Genomic DNA, 13040 nt, shown 5'->3' with positions numbered 1-13040 from the left:
CAGTTGTCACTTGACTTTATCCCCTGTATTTGTCCCTGTGTCAAAATATTCCTTTTCTTGTAAGGATACCAGTTATATTGGATTAAGGCCCACCCTAATCCATTTGACCTCATCTTAACTATTCACCTCTTCAAAGACCCTATTTCCAAATAAGGTTACATTCACAGGACTGGGGGGTTAGCACTTGAATGTATTTTGGGGGGACACAATTCAACCCATAACAGGAAGCTTAAGAAGTGGAACTGCTAGTATCTTAGCAGTCAATGAGATAGAATGCAACAATGGTCTAATGCCGAGATGATCCCAGGAAGCATTAGTAAAGGAGTGGGGAAGTGAAACAAAGAGGTGAAGGAAAGAAATAACGAGGTGCAAAAATAAGCAGTTTACCACTGTGGACAACTGGGTCAAGCCTGCTAAGGACTTGTGGGGACACAACACAAAACATAACACTGTTGTCCCACCAGAAGAGTGAGGAAACTGAGGGTTCCTTCATTAGTTGAGGGCTGCTCCTGACACTTCTAGCCAGCCCTGAGTACCTTCTGAGCAGAAAAAGAACTTCAAAAAGCAAATGCAAGGGGCTTACAGCAAAAAGCCATCAGAAATAACTAAGGAGATATAGGGAGAGCACCAAAAAGTAGCATCTACTGTAACCAAAATCTAACCCAGTCTCTCAAACCACCTCACACTGTTTCCAGGATAACCCATTAGCCCTGTGGAAGTTTGCAATACGGAGACTCCCTTCTTAAGACAGAGCCTCCTGATCTCTCTATCTTCCTCCACGCTCCCGGTCTTGTGAGGTGCCAAATCCCTGACACTTAGCACACATATCCAGTTATACAGCATTGTATATCCAGTAACATACTTTCTTGTCTGCAGGGCTATGACAGTGTCAGAAGAGCACACCAGTTCCCTCACCACCCAGATGGGCAACCCTAAGGCTCAGGGAGCTCACTCTAAACTCTCCTTATAGTGCCTCTCCCCTCCCCTCACTCCACTCCCTGGGTGAATCTTTCCTCCCCAGCTAGGCTGGAACTTCTCCAAGACAACCCACAGAATAACTTGATAAAGGACTTGCATCCAGAATATATAAAGAAATTTTATAATTCAATAATAAAAAAGACAAATGGGCAAAGAATCTGAATAAAAATTTCTCTAAAGAATATATATAGTGGCCAACAAGCACACGAAAAGGTGCCCAAAATCATTAATCATCAGGTAAATGCAACTCAAAACCACAATGAAATATCATTTCACACCAGTAGGATGGCTGTAATAAAAAGGGCAAATAATTGGGAAGCAGATTTGGCTCAACTGGTAGAGCATCCACCTATCACATGGGAGGTCCAGCGTTCAAACCCAGGGCCTCCTGACCCGTGTGGTGAGCTGGCCCACACGCAGTGCTGATGCGCGCAAGGAGTGCCATGCCACGCAGGGGTGTCCCCCTCATGGGGGAGCCCCACACGCAAGGAGTGCAGCCGCCCAGTGCGAAAAAGTGCAGCCTGCCCAGGACTGGCACCGCACACATGGAGAGCTGATGCGGCAAGTGACACAACAAAAAAAGACACAGATTCCCAGTGCTGCTGACAAGAATACAAGCGGACACAGAACACACAGCGAATGGACACAGAGAGCAGACAACTGGAGAATGGGGGGAGGAGGAAGGAGAGAGAAATATAAAAAATAAATCTTTTTTAAAAAAGGACAAATAATCATAAGGGCTGGTCAGGATTTAGAGAAATTGGAACCATCATATATTGCTGGTAGGAGTGTAAAATGGTACAGCCACTTTGGAAACAGAATGGTAGCTCTTCAAAAAGTTAAACATAGAATTACCATTTGACCTAGTAACTCCAAGCCTAGGTGTATACCCAAGAGAAATGAAAACATATGCCCACATAAAAACTTGAACACAAATGCTCATAGCAGCATTATTCATAAAAGGCAAAAGGTAGAAATATTCCTCAAAAAGTGAAACATAGAATTACCACAGGACCCAGCAATTTCATTCCTAGGTCTATCCCAAAGAGAAATGAAAACATGTGTTCACAAAAAGATTTGCACAAGAAGATTCATTGTAACTTTATTCATAGTAACTGAAAACTGGAAAGTCATCAGAAAGTCATCAAAAGAATAACAAATAAATTGTCATATATTTTTACAACAAACCATCATTCAACCATAAAGAACAAATGAACTGGGAGCAGATGTAGCTCAAGTGGTTAAGTGCCTGCTTCCTATATATAAGGTCCTGGGTTCAATACCTCCTAAGGAAAAAAAAAAAAGTGGATGAACAACTGATGCATATGACAATATGAATGAATCTCAAAAACATTATGCAGAGCAAAATAACCCAGACTCTCCCTCAAAATAAATACCTGCTATGTAATTACCCTTATATGAAGTTGAAGAACAAGAAAATTAATGTCACAATAGTGGTTTCTGGTTGGAGAAGGAGTGGATTGACTGGAAAGAGTCAGAAGGGAAATTTTGGGGCGGGGGGAGGGATGGAAATATTCTAGATCTTGTTTTAGGTGGTAGTTTCAAGGTATATACAATTTTCAAAACTCTTTGAGCTGAAAACTTAAGATCCTTCATTTTATTGCATGTAAACTATAGCTCAGTAAAGTGCTGTTAGTGTTGAAAAGAAAAAACATGGAGGTCTCCATGGAAGCTTGAGTGTAGGGAACCAGGATAATTCCCCACTTCCAACTTCTTGCCACCTCTCACTGCTTCCCTTCTCCTGGTGGTGCCTCCAACAGACCACTGGGAGGCACACATGTCTGCAGTGACTAACGCTCCTGCAGAGCTATTTCTCTACCACCTAATGTGCCCTCCCTAAGGCCAGAGGTGCTGAGGACCCTATACACAGACCATCTTGACCACCACCTAGTGCAGCCTAGGCAGCAGCTGTGAGAGCAGAATCCAGAACACTGCCCACTGTTCATTCGTCAAGTAAGAACAGGAAGAGTGACTCCGGGAGGGTCCATTTCAAACCTGCTCCCAGTAACTGCCAGAGAGACAAAGTGTCCTTCCCCAGTCCCAGCCTGGACTGGCTCTGTTAGCACTGGCTCTCTGCACTGACTGAACCCCTGGATGCCAAATCCATCTTCACCTTCCAGACCCCTTAGCAACATGGCAAGCCAGTCGTGCTTTTACCTCCACTGTTTCCCTTCCTCCTCTTTAGCCTGACACCCTCTCCCCTCGGCACTCTTTTAGTTTCCTTGTTGCTAAAGCAAATACCATGTAGTGGGTTGGTTTAAACAATGGGAATTTATTTGCTCACAGTTTTGAGGTTGGGCAAAGTCCAAACTTGAGGTGTGATCAAGGTTATACTTTCTTCCTAAAGACTGATGACTGGGGCTGGCTGCTGGCAATCCTTGGACTTAGGTTTTCTGTCACATGGCAATGCACATGGTGGTGTCTTCTATTTCTTCCAGGTCCCCTTGACTTTCAACTTCTTGCTTCCCATGGCTGCTCTCTCTCTCTTTATCTCTCTCTCTCTCTCTCTGAATTTTATTCTGTTTATAAAGGACCCCAGTAATAAAATTAAGACTTATCCTAATTGAGTTGGACCAAACCTTAACTGAAGTAACCTCCTCAAAAGGTTCTACATACAATGGCTTCACACCCATAGGAATGGATTAAGCTTAAGAACTTAGACCACCACAGCAACCTTGTCCCCTCCCAAATCTTCCACCACCTCCAAGGTACCCAGCACTCCCAGAACTCTACGACTAGTCTGAATTATCTTCTGTACTCCAACTCCATCCCAAACCATAACTCCAGGTCTTTTCCTTATATTTGTTCTTCCTCTTGTGATCCTGCCTCCAAAAAATGGCCTCATCACCTGTAATAAGATACGTTGATATCATGTACCTCCTGATATGAGTCATTGATTTCCATGGCATTCTTACCAAAAAGTGTTTAATCACTATCTAATCATGAGAAAACATCAGACAACTCCAAATTGAAGGACACTCTACAAAACTGGCCAATATTTTTCAAAAATGACTCCACCAACCCTTGGTCAGCCAAACCAGACACCTGGAAATTAAACATATCGATTTTGCTTCCCCATATCTTCAGAATCAAGCCTCCTTTTTGCATCTTCATGACCCTTCTGAAGCTCCTTTCTGCTCCTGTGGATGTATGCCCCCTCCCTGGTTTGGCCCACAGGAACTCCTGACCTCACTCCTGGCCAATTTTTTTTTAACAAATAAATTTTATTGATACATATTAATAAAGCATAAATCCATCCAAAGTGTACAATCAATGGTATTCAGTATAATCACGTAGTTGTGCACTGCCAACTTCAATCATTTTTTGAGCATTTTCATTATTCCAGTAATAATAATAATAATAAAAACAAAAAACAAACAAAAGTCATCACTTCTCAATCTCTCTATGCTACCTCTTCCATACATAGCTATTATTCTGTTTCCTTCTCTCTAGTATATTTTTAGCTATATTTTGTAAAAACAGTCTTGTATATGTAATATCACCCATATTTGCATTTTACATGAGGTTTCACTGTTATAAAATCCCATGTTATATTTTAATTTTCCTTCTAGTAAGATACATGTCCTTAGACTTTCCCTTTCAACCACAGCCATTCCCATATAATAATAGCTCTGCTAGTCACAAACACGATGTGATCTCACCTTTTCCATTAACTTCCAAAGATTTATAAACTACCTTTTAACCAATTCTGCACAGATTAACCCTTAACTTTCCATTCTCTACCCTCATTCTATTTTCTAGTGACCTATATTCTAATTATTAATTCTATGAGTTTACATAATATATTTAGTTCATAATAGAGCAATCATTCAGTATTTATCCTTTGTGTCTGGCTTGCTTCACTCAATATAATGTCCTCTGGTTTCATCCACACTGTCATATGTTTTGCAACTTAATTTCTTCTTACTGCTGCATAATATTCCATCGTGTGTATGCACTACAATTTGTTTACCCATTCATCAGTTGTGGCTCCTGGCCACTTCTTCAGCCTCGTGGCTTACACAGCCTCCCCCACAGGCACTCTAACCACTCAGAGCTGCTTGTAGTTCTAAGAATTCTGATTTTCTTTCTGCTCCATCTGCCCAGAACACCTTCCCTTCCTGTTACCCAACTCCTATCCTTGCCCCTTTGCCCAGAAATTCCAGCTCTTCTTAGGACTGGGGTCCAGAAGACCCTGCTCCTTTGCAAACTTTCAAATAAAGACTGGTCTTTCCCATCCCTCCAAATACTACAGACCCAGGAGGAACCCCCCAGAACTACTGCCTGTTCATTTCTCTCCTGTCCTCAGGCATACTACACCCTTTGACTGTTATGCCATGACTTTCTCACCCTCCAGCCCTCATTTCTGCTGTCTACACCTAGGTCTTTGCTCATACTCTTCTGTCTAGCTGATTCCTGCTCATCCTTCAAGTTCTCACTTAAGTCTCCCTTTCTCTGGATCCTCCCTAGACTTAAATGTCTCTGCTAAGCACTCAGGCCCCCCCTCCTGGTCACCCAGTGCAGTGCTGTGTTGCTGCAAAGGCCTGGCTCCCTATGAAGCTGTGAGTTCTGGGTGGGGGTGGGGAAGCAGGCTCATATCTATATCGCTCACTGTCACCCCATTAACTGTCTCAGTGAAAGGAGACCTTGGTCCAGTGGCAAATGGTAACTCTCCAGGGTAAACTGTATGCATATATATATATATATCATACAATTACTAACAATTTTACAGAGATAAAAGAGGTATAACGCGCAATTTACACATAATAAAATATACAGTACTCTTTATTACAAATTCCTTTCAGCCAATTAATTCTCACAGAATGCTTTTTGTTGATTTTTGCTGAACTCTAGTATCCAAAGCCAACCTGTAGGGGAGCTGGTGAGGTTTGAGTGCCTGCTTCTCATGAAACCGTGGAGGCCATAGAGGCCTGGGTTCAATTTCTGGTACCTCTTAAAAAAAAAAAAAAAAGCACAGTCCAAAGTCAACCTATGGTTGCCATTGATGAATGAGTGTAGTGCCTTCATGAATGATATTTTCATTTACATTAAGGAGTAAGACAAAAATGAAACAACAAAGACATATATCATAACTTCATTAGTTTTGCAATGGCATGAATGACTTCTTTGCTGAATTGGATAATAGTTTTTGAATGCTGGAAGAATACATCCTCAGTTTTTTGTGTTATTCACAATGCAATGACTTCCAACATGAAACACTTTTTTTTTCTTTCAATTAAGTGATCAGCAATGCATATTGTCTTCATTTCAGGTCAGTCCCAAAAGATGAATGAAACACTTTTGAGTTTAATCTGTATTAACATTTTTTCCATCACTTTCTTAAGTCTAGATAATTAACAAAACAATAAATAAAGTTCTATATTTGTAATGTTCGCTAATCTCTGTTATAAATACTTCTGCCGTGACTGATTTCAAGTTACCAACATGATGCTACCGAATGCACAGTGGGCAGAGATGTGCATGGCACACTGTTTTATAGTATTCCCACTGTATAGATACAACAAACTAATAACTTCAAGCGCACAGACACTAGTAAAATATAGCAAAATAACTAGAAAGTGACAAGCTTTTAATATTTATTACCTTGGCTTTAATATACTTTATGTAATTGTAAGTTTTTATAATTAGATTTTTAATAATGCTGTGTTTAATAACCAGCTTGTAAAACTAAAAAATTAACAATTGGTTCTTCTGGGCCATCATGAGCTGCTTCTAGGACACCACTACTTTGGCCCCTGGCCCCCAACTTCCACTTCGGGCCCAATTTTGCCTCTATTCTAGGAGATTTCTGAGTTCATTGCATAACTCAAACTAATACCTCAGGGTTGTGATTCCTTCTCAACTCCCATAACTTTCTCCTTCAGCCACTCACCCGCTTCCACAGCCTCTCAATAGGAACTGTTCCACCCAGGAAATGCATCCTAGTTGCTCACTTCTGCACTGCAGCCTCCTCCCCTTCCAGCCCTTTCAGCGCCCCATACATGGTCCTTCACCCTAGAGAGACATCGTTCCCTGAGCCCTCATTTGGCCCCTGTTCATCAGGCTCCTCCTGATCCCAGGAACAGCATCCCCCTTGCTCATCCTTCTGCGGGATCTACATTCAAGCCGTTCATCCTGGACCTATAGTAATTATACAGTACAAAACCAAAAAAAAACCAACATTTAATATTATCGTCTCAGTAGAAGCCCTTAAAAATGCACTCGAGAGCAGCCTCTAGCGCAAGATGGCGCCGTGGTCCTCTCTATCGCTGTCTGAGGCAACGCCAAGTCACTAGGGTCCGCCGTGTTCAGCTCCGCGTGGCTCCACGAGTTAGCAGAGGCTGAGCCCCGCGGGTGCGGTGCGGCGTTTATCAGCGAGGCTGCCGTGCGGGGTAATGCCGCGGGCTGGCGTTATTGCCCCACCCCAGTGTCAGCGCCGTCGCCCGCATCCTGGGCCTCACCGGCCTCTACGGCTTCATCTTCCACCTGCTTGCTTCCATCCTGCTCTCCCTGCTCCTAATTCTCAAAGCGGGAAGGAAATGGAACAAACAATTTAAATCACGAAGAGCTCAGTCTCTTCCAAGGCCTCTTCGCCTCCGTCCTGCTCTGGACCTTCCCCCACCGCCTGTTGCACGTCCATTGCAATGGGGGCAGGGATGACTTTTTCTTTTAAATCAAATTGGGAAGACTCTTACTAGAAATTAACACCGTGTAGACTTAGTTTTTAAATTGTTGAACTCGCTGCTTGTTCTTTAACGTTATAATTTATATCTGAAGACAAAGAGCCTTCAGAGGAAATGAAGCGTGAGACACTTGGTGGAGTTATTTTCCGCCTTCAGGCATACTCCCTGTCTGTCATAGGTGCAAAATCACCAAGTTTTGACTCCTGGAGAGCTGGGACTGTGTTTTAGCCTTCTGTAATTTCTTTTCATTTATATATAAACCATCTAGAGCAGGGCCGCCAGGGCCCAGAATAAGGAGAGGATTTACTGTTAACATGCTAAGAAGTAATATTAATTAATATTTATTAAGAGTTCCCTATATGCTAGGCACTTTGCCTTGTACTTTACACCCATTATTGCATTTAAGTCTTGCATCTATGGAATAGATGTTGTTGTTATCTCCCTGTAGATGAGAACCTGTGCCAAGGAGGCACAACTACGAAAGAGGCAGACCTGGCATTCAAATGCAAGTCTCTTAATTGCTCTTACTCTATTGGAGTGGTATCCTGTCACAGCTAGCTGTCTTTTCCATAATAAAAAACAATTAAATTTAAGCTTATTTTTCTAAAATATTTCTAATAAACATTACACTGAGAGTGTTGGGGCTTTTAAGCTACACTTTGGGTTTTATTAGAGTATAAATGCTTTGTGTATGCCAATCCATGATCCCTTATTTTCAGAAGAGGACCTGAAAGCCTGCATGAAAAAAAAAAAACTCATTGATTTAATCAAGAAATAAGTATTATTGCATTTGATTATCATAATGAAAGGAATGCATTTAAGACCAGGAATTGGTCAATTTAAACAACAACAACAACAAAGTCAGTTTAAAAGGAGATGCATTTTTTAAAAAAGAATGCCTAGGGAAGCGGACTTATCCCAATTGATAGGGCGTCCCCCATGGGAGGTCCATGGTTCAAACCCCGGGCCTCCTTGACACGTGTGGAGCTGGCCCATGTGCAGTGCTGATGCACACAAGGAGTGCCCTGCCATGCAGGGGTACCCCCCCACCCCGTCTAGGGGAGCCCCATACGCAAGGAGTGCACCCCATAAGGAGAGCTGCCCAGGATGGCGCCGCACACATGGAGAGCTGACACAACAAGATGATGCAACAAAAAGAAACACAGATTCCCGGTGCGGATAAGGATAGAAGCGGTCACAGAAGAAGATACAGTAAAATGGACACAGAGAGCAGACAACTGGGGTGGGGGGGAAGGGGAGAGAAATAAATAAAAAATAAATAAATCTTAAAAAAAAAACCTAGTTGGACATTTTATTTTAATTTTTAAAATATAAAAGTATATATATTTATATATTTGTCAATCTTTTGTTGTAATGCTAAGGCTTTTTCTTTGAGTATGGATCTTTCTATGGTAATTCCACATTTCTTTTCTTATATAACAACACCCATAACAAACTGTTTAGAATTCCAATTTCTGTAAAGTGGACAAGAGCTTTAAGACACTTGCAGAACAATCTGAGTGCAGGTTCTTGAGTTGCTATAGAATTTCCCCCAATCTTTTATAGACTCAACAGCAATTTGTTTTTTAGAGTCCACCTTTTTTCAAATCTTTTAAAAGCAGTCAACTTTTCTAGATCATAGAATAACAACTCATTTTCCTTTTGCACTCATATTTCTATGGTTTCATTGTATTAAATTATATAATTACAATAAGTACAATAGGCATAAACAGGTTTGGGACACCAGGATGAGGTTAAATATATAAGGAATTTATTAGTGAAAATATCTGTTAGAGAAAATGGGACGGGAGCTGGGAGAGATTGTGAGAGCCATTAGACCAGGTTACAAATGACCAAGAGTGAAGGAGAAAGGGGATGAAGGAAGTTGGATGGAAGCGTTTTAGACTGCAGTGCAGTTCGAAGGAAAATTTAGCGAGGCTGCTGGGGAGTCCTCCAGCCAAACTCACCTGTCTCTCATCCATTCCAAGAATGGGCCTACCTTAGTATCCCAAATATGCTCAGTCATTGCTGGCAGCAGCCCATGGGACACTTGGTCCTGGTGCAAAGGCAGCGATGAGTGCCGAAGCTGGTGCCCTTGGTCAATTACGTTCATTCACTGCAGTCAGCAGTCTGAGAAGCCATTCTCACAGCTGCCACAGGTAACAAACACCTGAATCCTTGTGTATCAGGTATGGATTTAGCTTGGCTGCATGTAACAGAAAACTCATGTAACAGTGGCTTATCAGGAAAGATGTTTTCCACACTGTATTATTAGTCAGCCAAAGGGGTGCTGATGCAAAATACCAGAAACTGGTTGGTTTTTACAAAGTGTATTTATTTGGGGTAGGAGTTTACAGATACCAGGCCATAAAGCATAAGTTACTTCCCTCACCAAAGTCTATCTGGAGCAAGATGGCTGCTGACGTCTGTGAGGGTTCAGGCTTCCTGGGTTCCTACGTTCCTGGGGCTTGCTTTTCTCTGGGTTCAAGGTTCCTTCCTTCCTGGTGCTGGCTTCTCTTTCCTCTGGGTGCTGACTTTCCGGGTCTTCAGCATCAAACTCTAACATCAGAATTCCCAGCTCTGTTCTTCATTATGCCTTTTATCTGTGAGTCCCCACCCACCAAGGGGTGGGGACGAAACGCCCTAATCTCAATAACTCAATCATGCCCAGGTATAGATCAGATTACAAGCATCATCCTATATTTCTTTTTGGAATTCATCAATTATATCAAACTGCTACACACACATAAGGAGATGTCCAGGAACACATGATTGCTGAAGATGGCTCAGTGACTCTAAGGTTCAAGTTAGAGGTCTCTGCAATTTTTTTGGCCTTTTCCTCAGAATTATGATATGGCTTCTCGACTCCAGCCTAGTGCTGCATTCCAGATAGCTAGGAGGAAGAAGGGTAAAAGGACAGTCTGCCTTCCCATTCTCATCCCTGCTTTCCAGAAAGCCTTACCCATCAATTTCCATTCAATTATTTCTTATTGGTCAGAACTATCATATAGCAATTCCTGTTTGACAAGAAAGGCTGGGCACAGTGCCTCTTACAGTAAAACCAGGGTTGTGTTAGTAAAGACGAGGAGAAGAATGGATGCTGAGGAGGCTTCCAGCAGTGTCTACCACACTAGATGAGCACAAGCACTCTACAGAGTGGCTTGCTACCAGCTGAATATGTTCAGGGTACTGTAAGCTTCATTTGTGTTTTGTTCTGCAGCAGCAACGGAGAGCATCATCTGATGACTCAGTGTCATGGAGGTGTTGATAAGCACATATGCTAAGTTAGTTTTCTTTCTTTAGAATGTGAGCTCCACCAAGTAGGAACTTTTCTGATTTTGTTCACTACCATATCTCCAGCACCTACAACAGAGCCTGTCTGGAAATAGATTCCCAATAAATAATTTTTAATGAATGAGTGATTAATAACAGTGTTGTTTTCTTCCCTACGTAGCCTTTTAATAAACTCCCATCACCTAATATTCTTAAATGTGGAACCTGAAAGCCCATTGGGGATAATTCTTCCCAAGTACTGCCCATACCGTTCGCTCTCAGGAGGATAAATATCCTAACACATCCCTCTAGCCTTTCCTTCTTCCTACTTTTCTTAGAGAAAGCCATGTCTTTCTAGGCTAAGGCCACTTCTCCTAACTGTTCTCTGATTCCTATGCCTCTTATCTCCTCAAAAATTTTGATCCATCACTTATTCTCTTTCCTCAGTGCTGTCAACGTCTTCTTCTCTTTCTTCTTTTTTTCCTTCAAATCTCTCCAAACAAAAAAAATAAAACCATTATCCCTTCATCCACAACCCACTCAAGCTATTGTTTAACCCCTATTCCTTAAATGATTTGAGCTACTTCCAAGGTAGTATGTGAACAAGGCTGTGTGCTAAAAACTCCTTTATCAGCCAAGGTTTTTGGCTATAAGTACGCAAAAGCCAACTCTGACTAACGTGAGCAGCAAAAGTATTAATATCTATTGGGAAAAAATATTTATTGGAAGGGTATCAGGTAGTTTATAAAACTAATTCCCTTACTCTGATCCAAGACCCATCAATTATAACTCTGGTCATTACTTGACCTCCAATGGAGGTTTCCACACCATGGGGTATGATGATTCAGAGGATGTGGCTGCCAGGCCCTTTGGCAGGTCACGTCTGGTTTATTCTTCAGTCTTTTGTGAGCTAGATTGCTATAAATCAGCCTCCCCATTCATGAATTGTTAATTTGGTGACTATTCATTATTTAATAAGAAAAAATACTATTTTAATATATTTATTTTATATATATTATAATTTTCCTGGCTGATATATATTTTTAGAAACTAAAGCTAATTTGGTTTAGAAATAGACTTTTCACTTTTGATTTCAAGGATCTGGCTGCTTTATTCTTTTGTTATTATACATAATTTTCTATGAAAATAAAAAACATTGTAATGCATATTCCCCCAAATACTAGTAAGAATCTTTTTGAACCAATTAAAACAATAAACAGAAAATATCATATATGACTATTCCTGGAACATTTTGGCCATCCCTGAACTCAGAGAATGATGCACAGGCTTTGTTCCTCTATTGGTGCATGGACTACCATGCTGCTGGACTCCTTGGCACATCTCAACTCTTCCCCTGGTCTAGGCCCCTCAGTTTCCTCCCAATCCCCACATCTCAATGGGGCTACTGGGGATCTACTCCAAAATCTCCAACTCTGTAGTGGGGGAAGCAATTTTGCCTCTCTACTTTTTATCCTTTCCAACTTTCTGATCAGTCTCAAAACCACTTTATACTCTTAAAAACTATGGATAGGGGGAAGCGGCTGTGGCTAAATCAGTTGGGCTCCCATCTACCATATGGGAGGTCCTGGGTTCCCATCCCGGGGCCTCCTTGTGAAGGCAAGTTCATCCACAAGCTGCAGAGAGCCACCCAGCCCGCAGACGCCACAGAGCTCTGACTCAGTAAGGTGATGCAACAGAAAAGAGAGACAAGCAAAAACACAGAAGAGCGCTCAGTGAAAGGACACAGAGAGCAGACAGCACACAAAAAGCTACAAGGGGGGGGATAAGAAAAAACAAAACTATGGATAGGGGAGCAGGTGTAGCTCAGTGGTTGGGCACCTGCTTTCCATATTCAAGGTCCCAGGTTCAATCCCCAGTACCTCCTGAAAATAAAATAAATAAATAATACATAAATAAATAATTGATAACCTCAGAGAAATTTGTAAAATTTTTATTTTGGTATCATATATACAAAATAACATTTCCCATTTTAACCTCTTTCAAGTGTACAATTCAGTTGTGTTGATTACATTCCCAATGTTGTATGACCATTGTTACCATCTATTACCAAAACTTTTCCATCAC

The 13040-nt window shown here is 41.5% G+C and overlaps 1 non-coding gene across 1 annotated transcript; it reads right to left on the bottom strand.

Moving 5' to 3' along the window:
• Positions 1-6237: 6237 nt before the first annotated feature.
• Positions 6238-6300, bottom strand: LOC111759159 (small nucleolar RNA SNORD2). The gene has a single exon (XR_002793242.1). It is a non-coding gene; the product is annotated as a small nucleolar RNA SNORD2 (small nucleolar RNA).
• Positions 6301-13040: the final 6740 nt, after the last annotated feature.

This window comes from Dasypus novemcinctus, chromosome 3 (assembly GCF_030445035.2).
Source record: "Dasypus novemcinctus isolate mDasNov1 chromosome 3, mDasNov1.1.hap2, whole genome shotgun sequence".
Lineage (NCBI taxonomy): Eukaryota > Metazoa > Chordata > Mammalia > Cingulata > Dasypodidae > Dasypus > Dasypus novemcinctus.
This window is presented reverse-complemented; position numbering and strand designations above follow the sequence as displayed.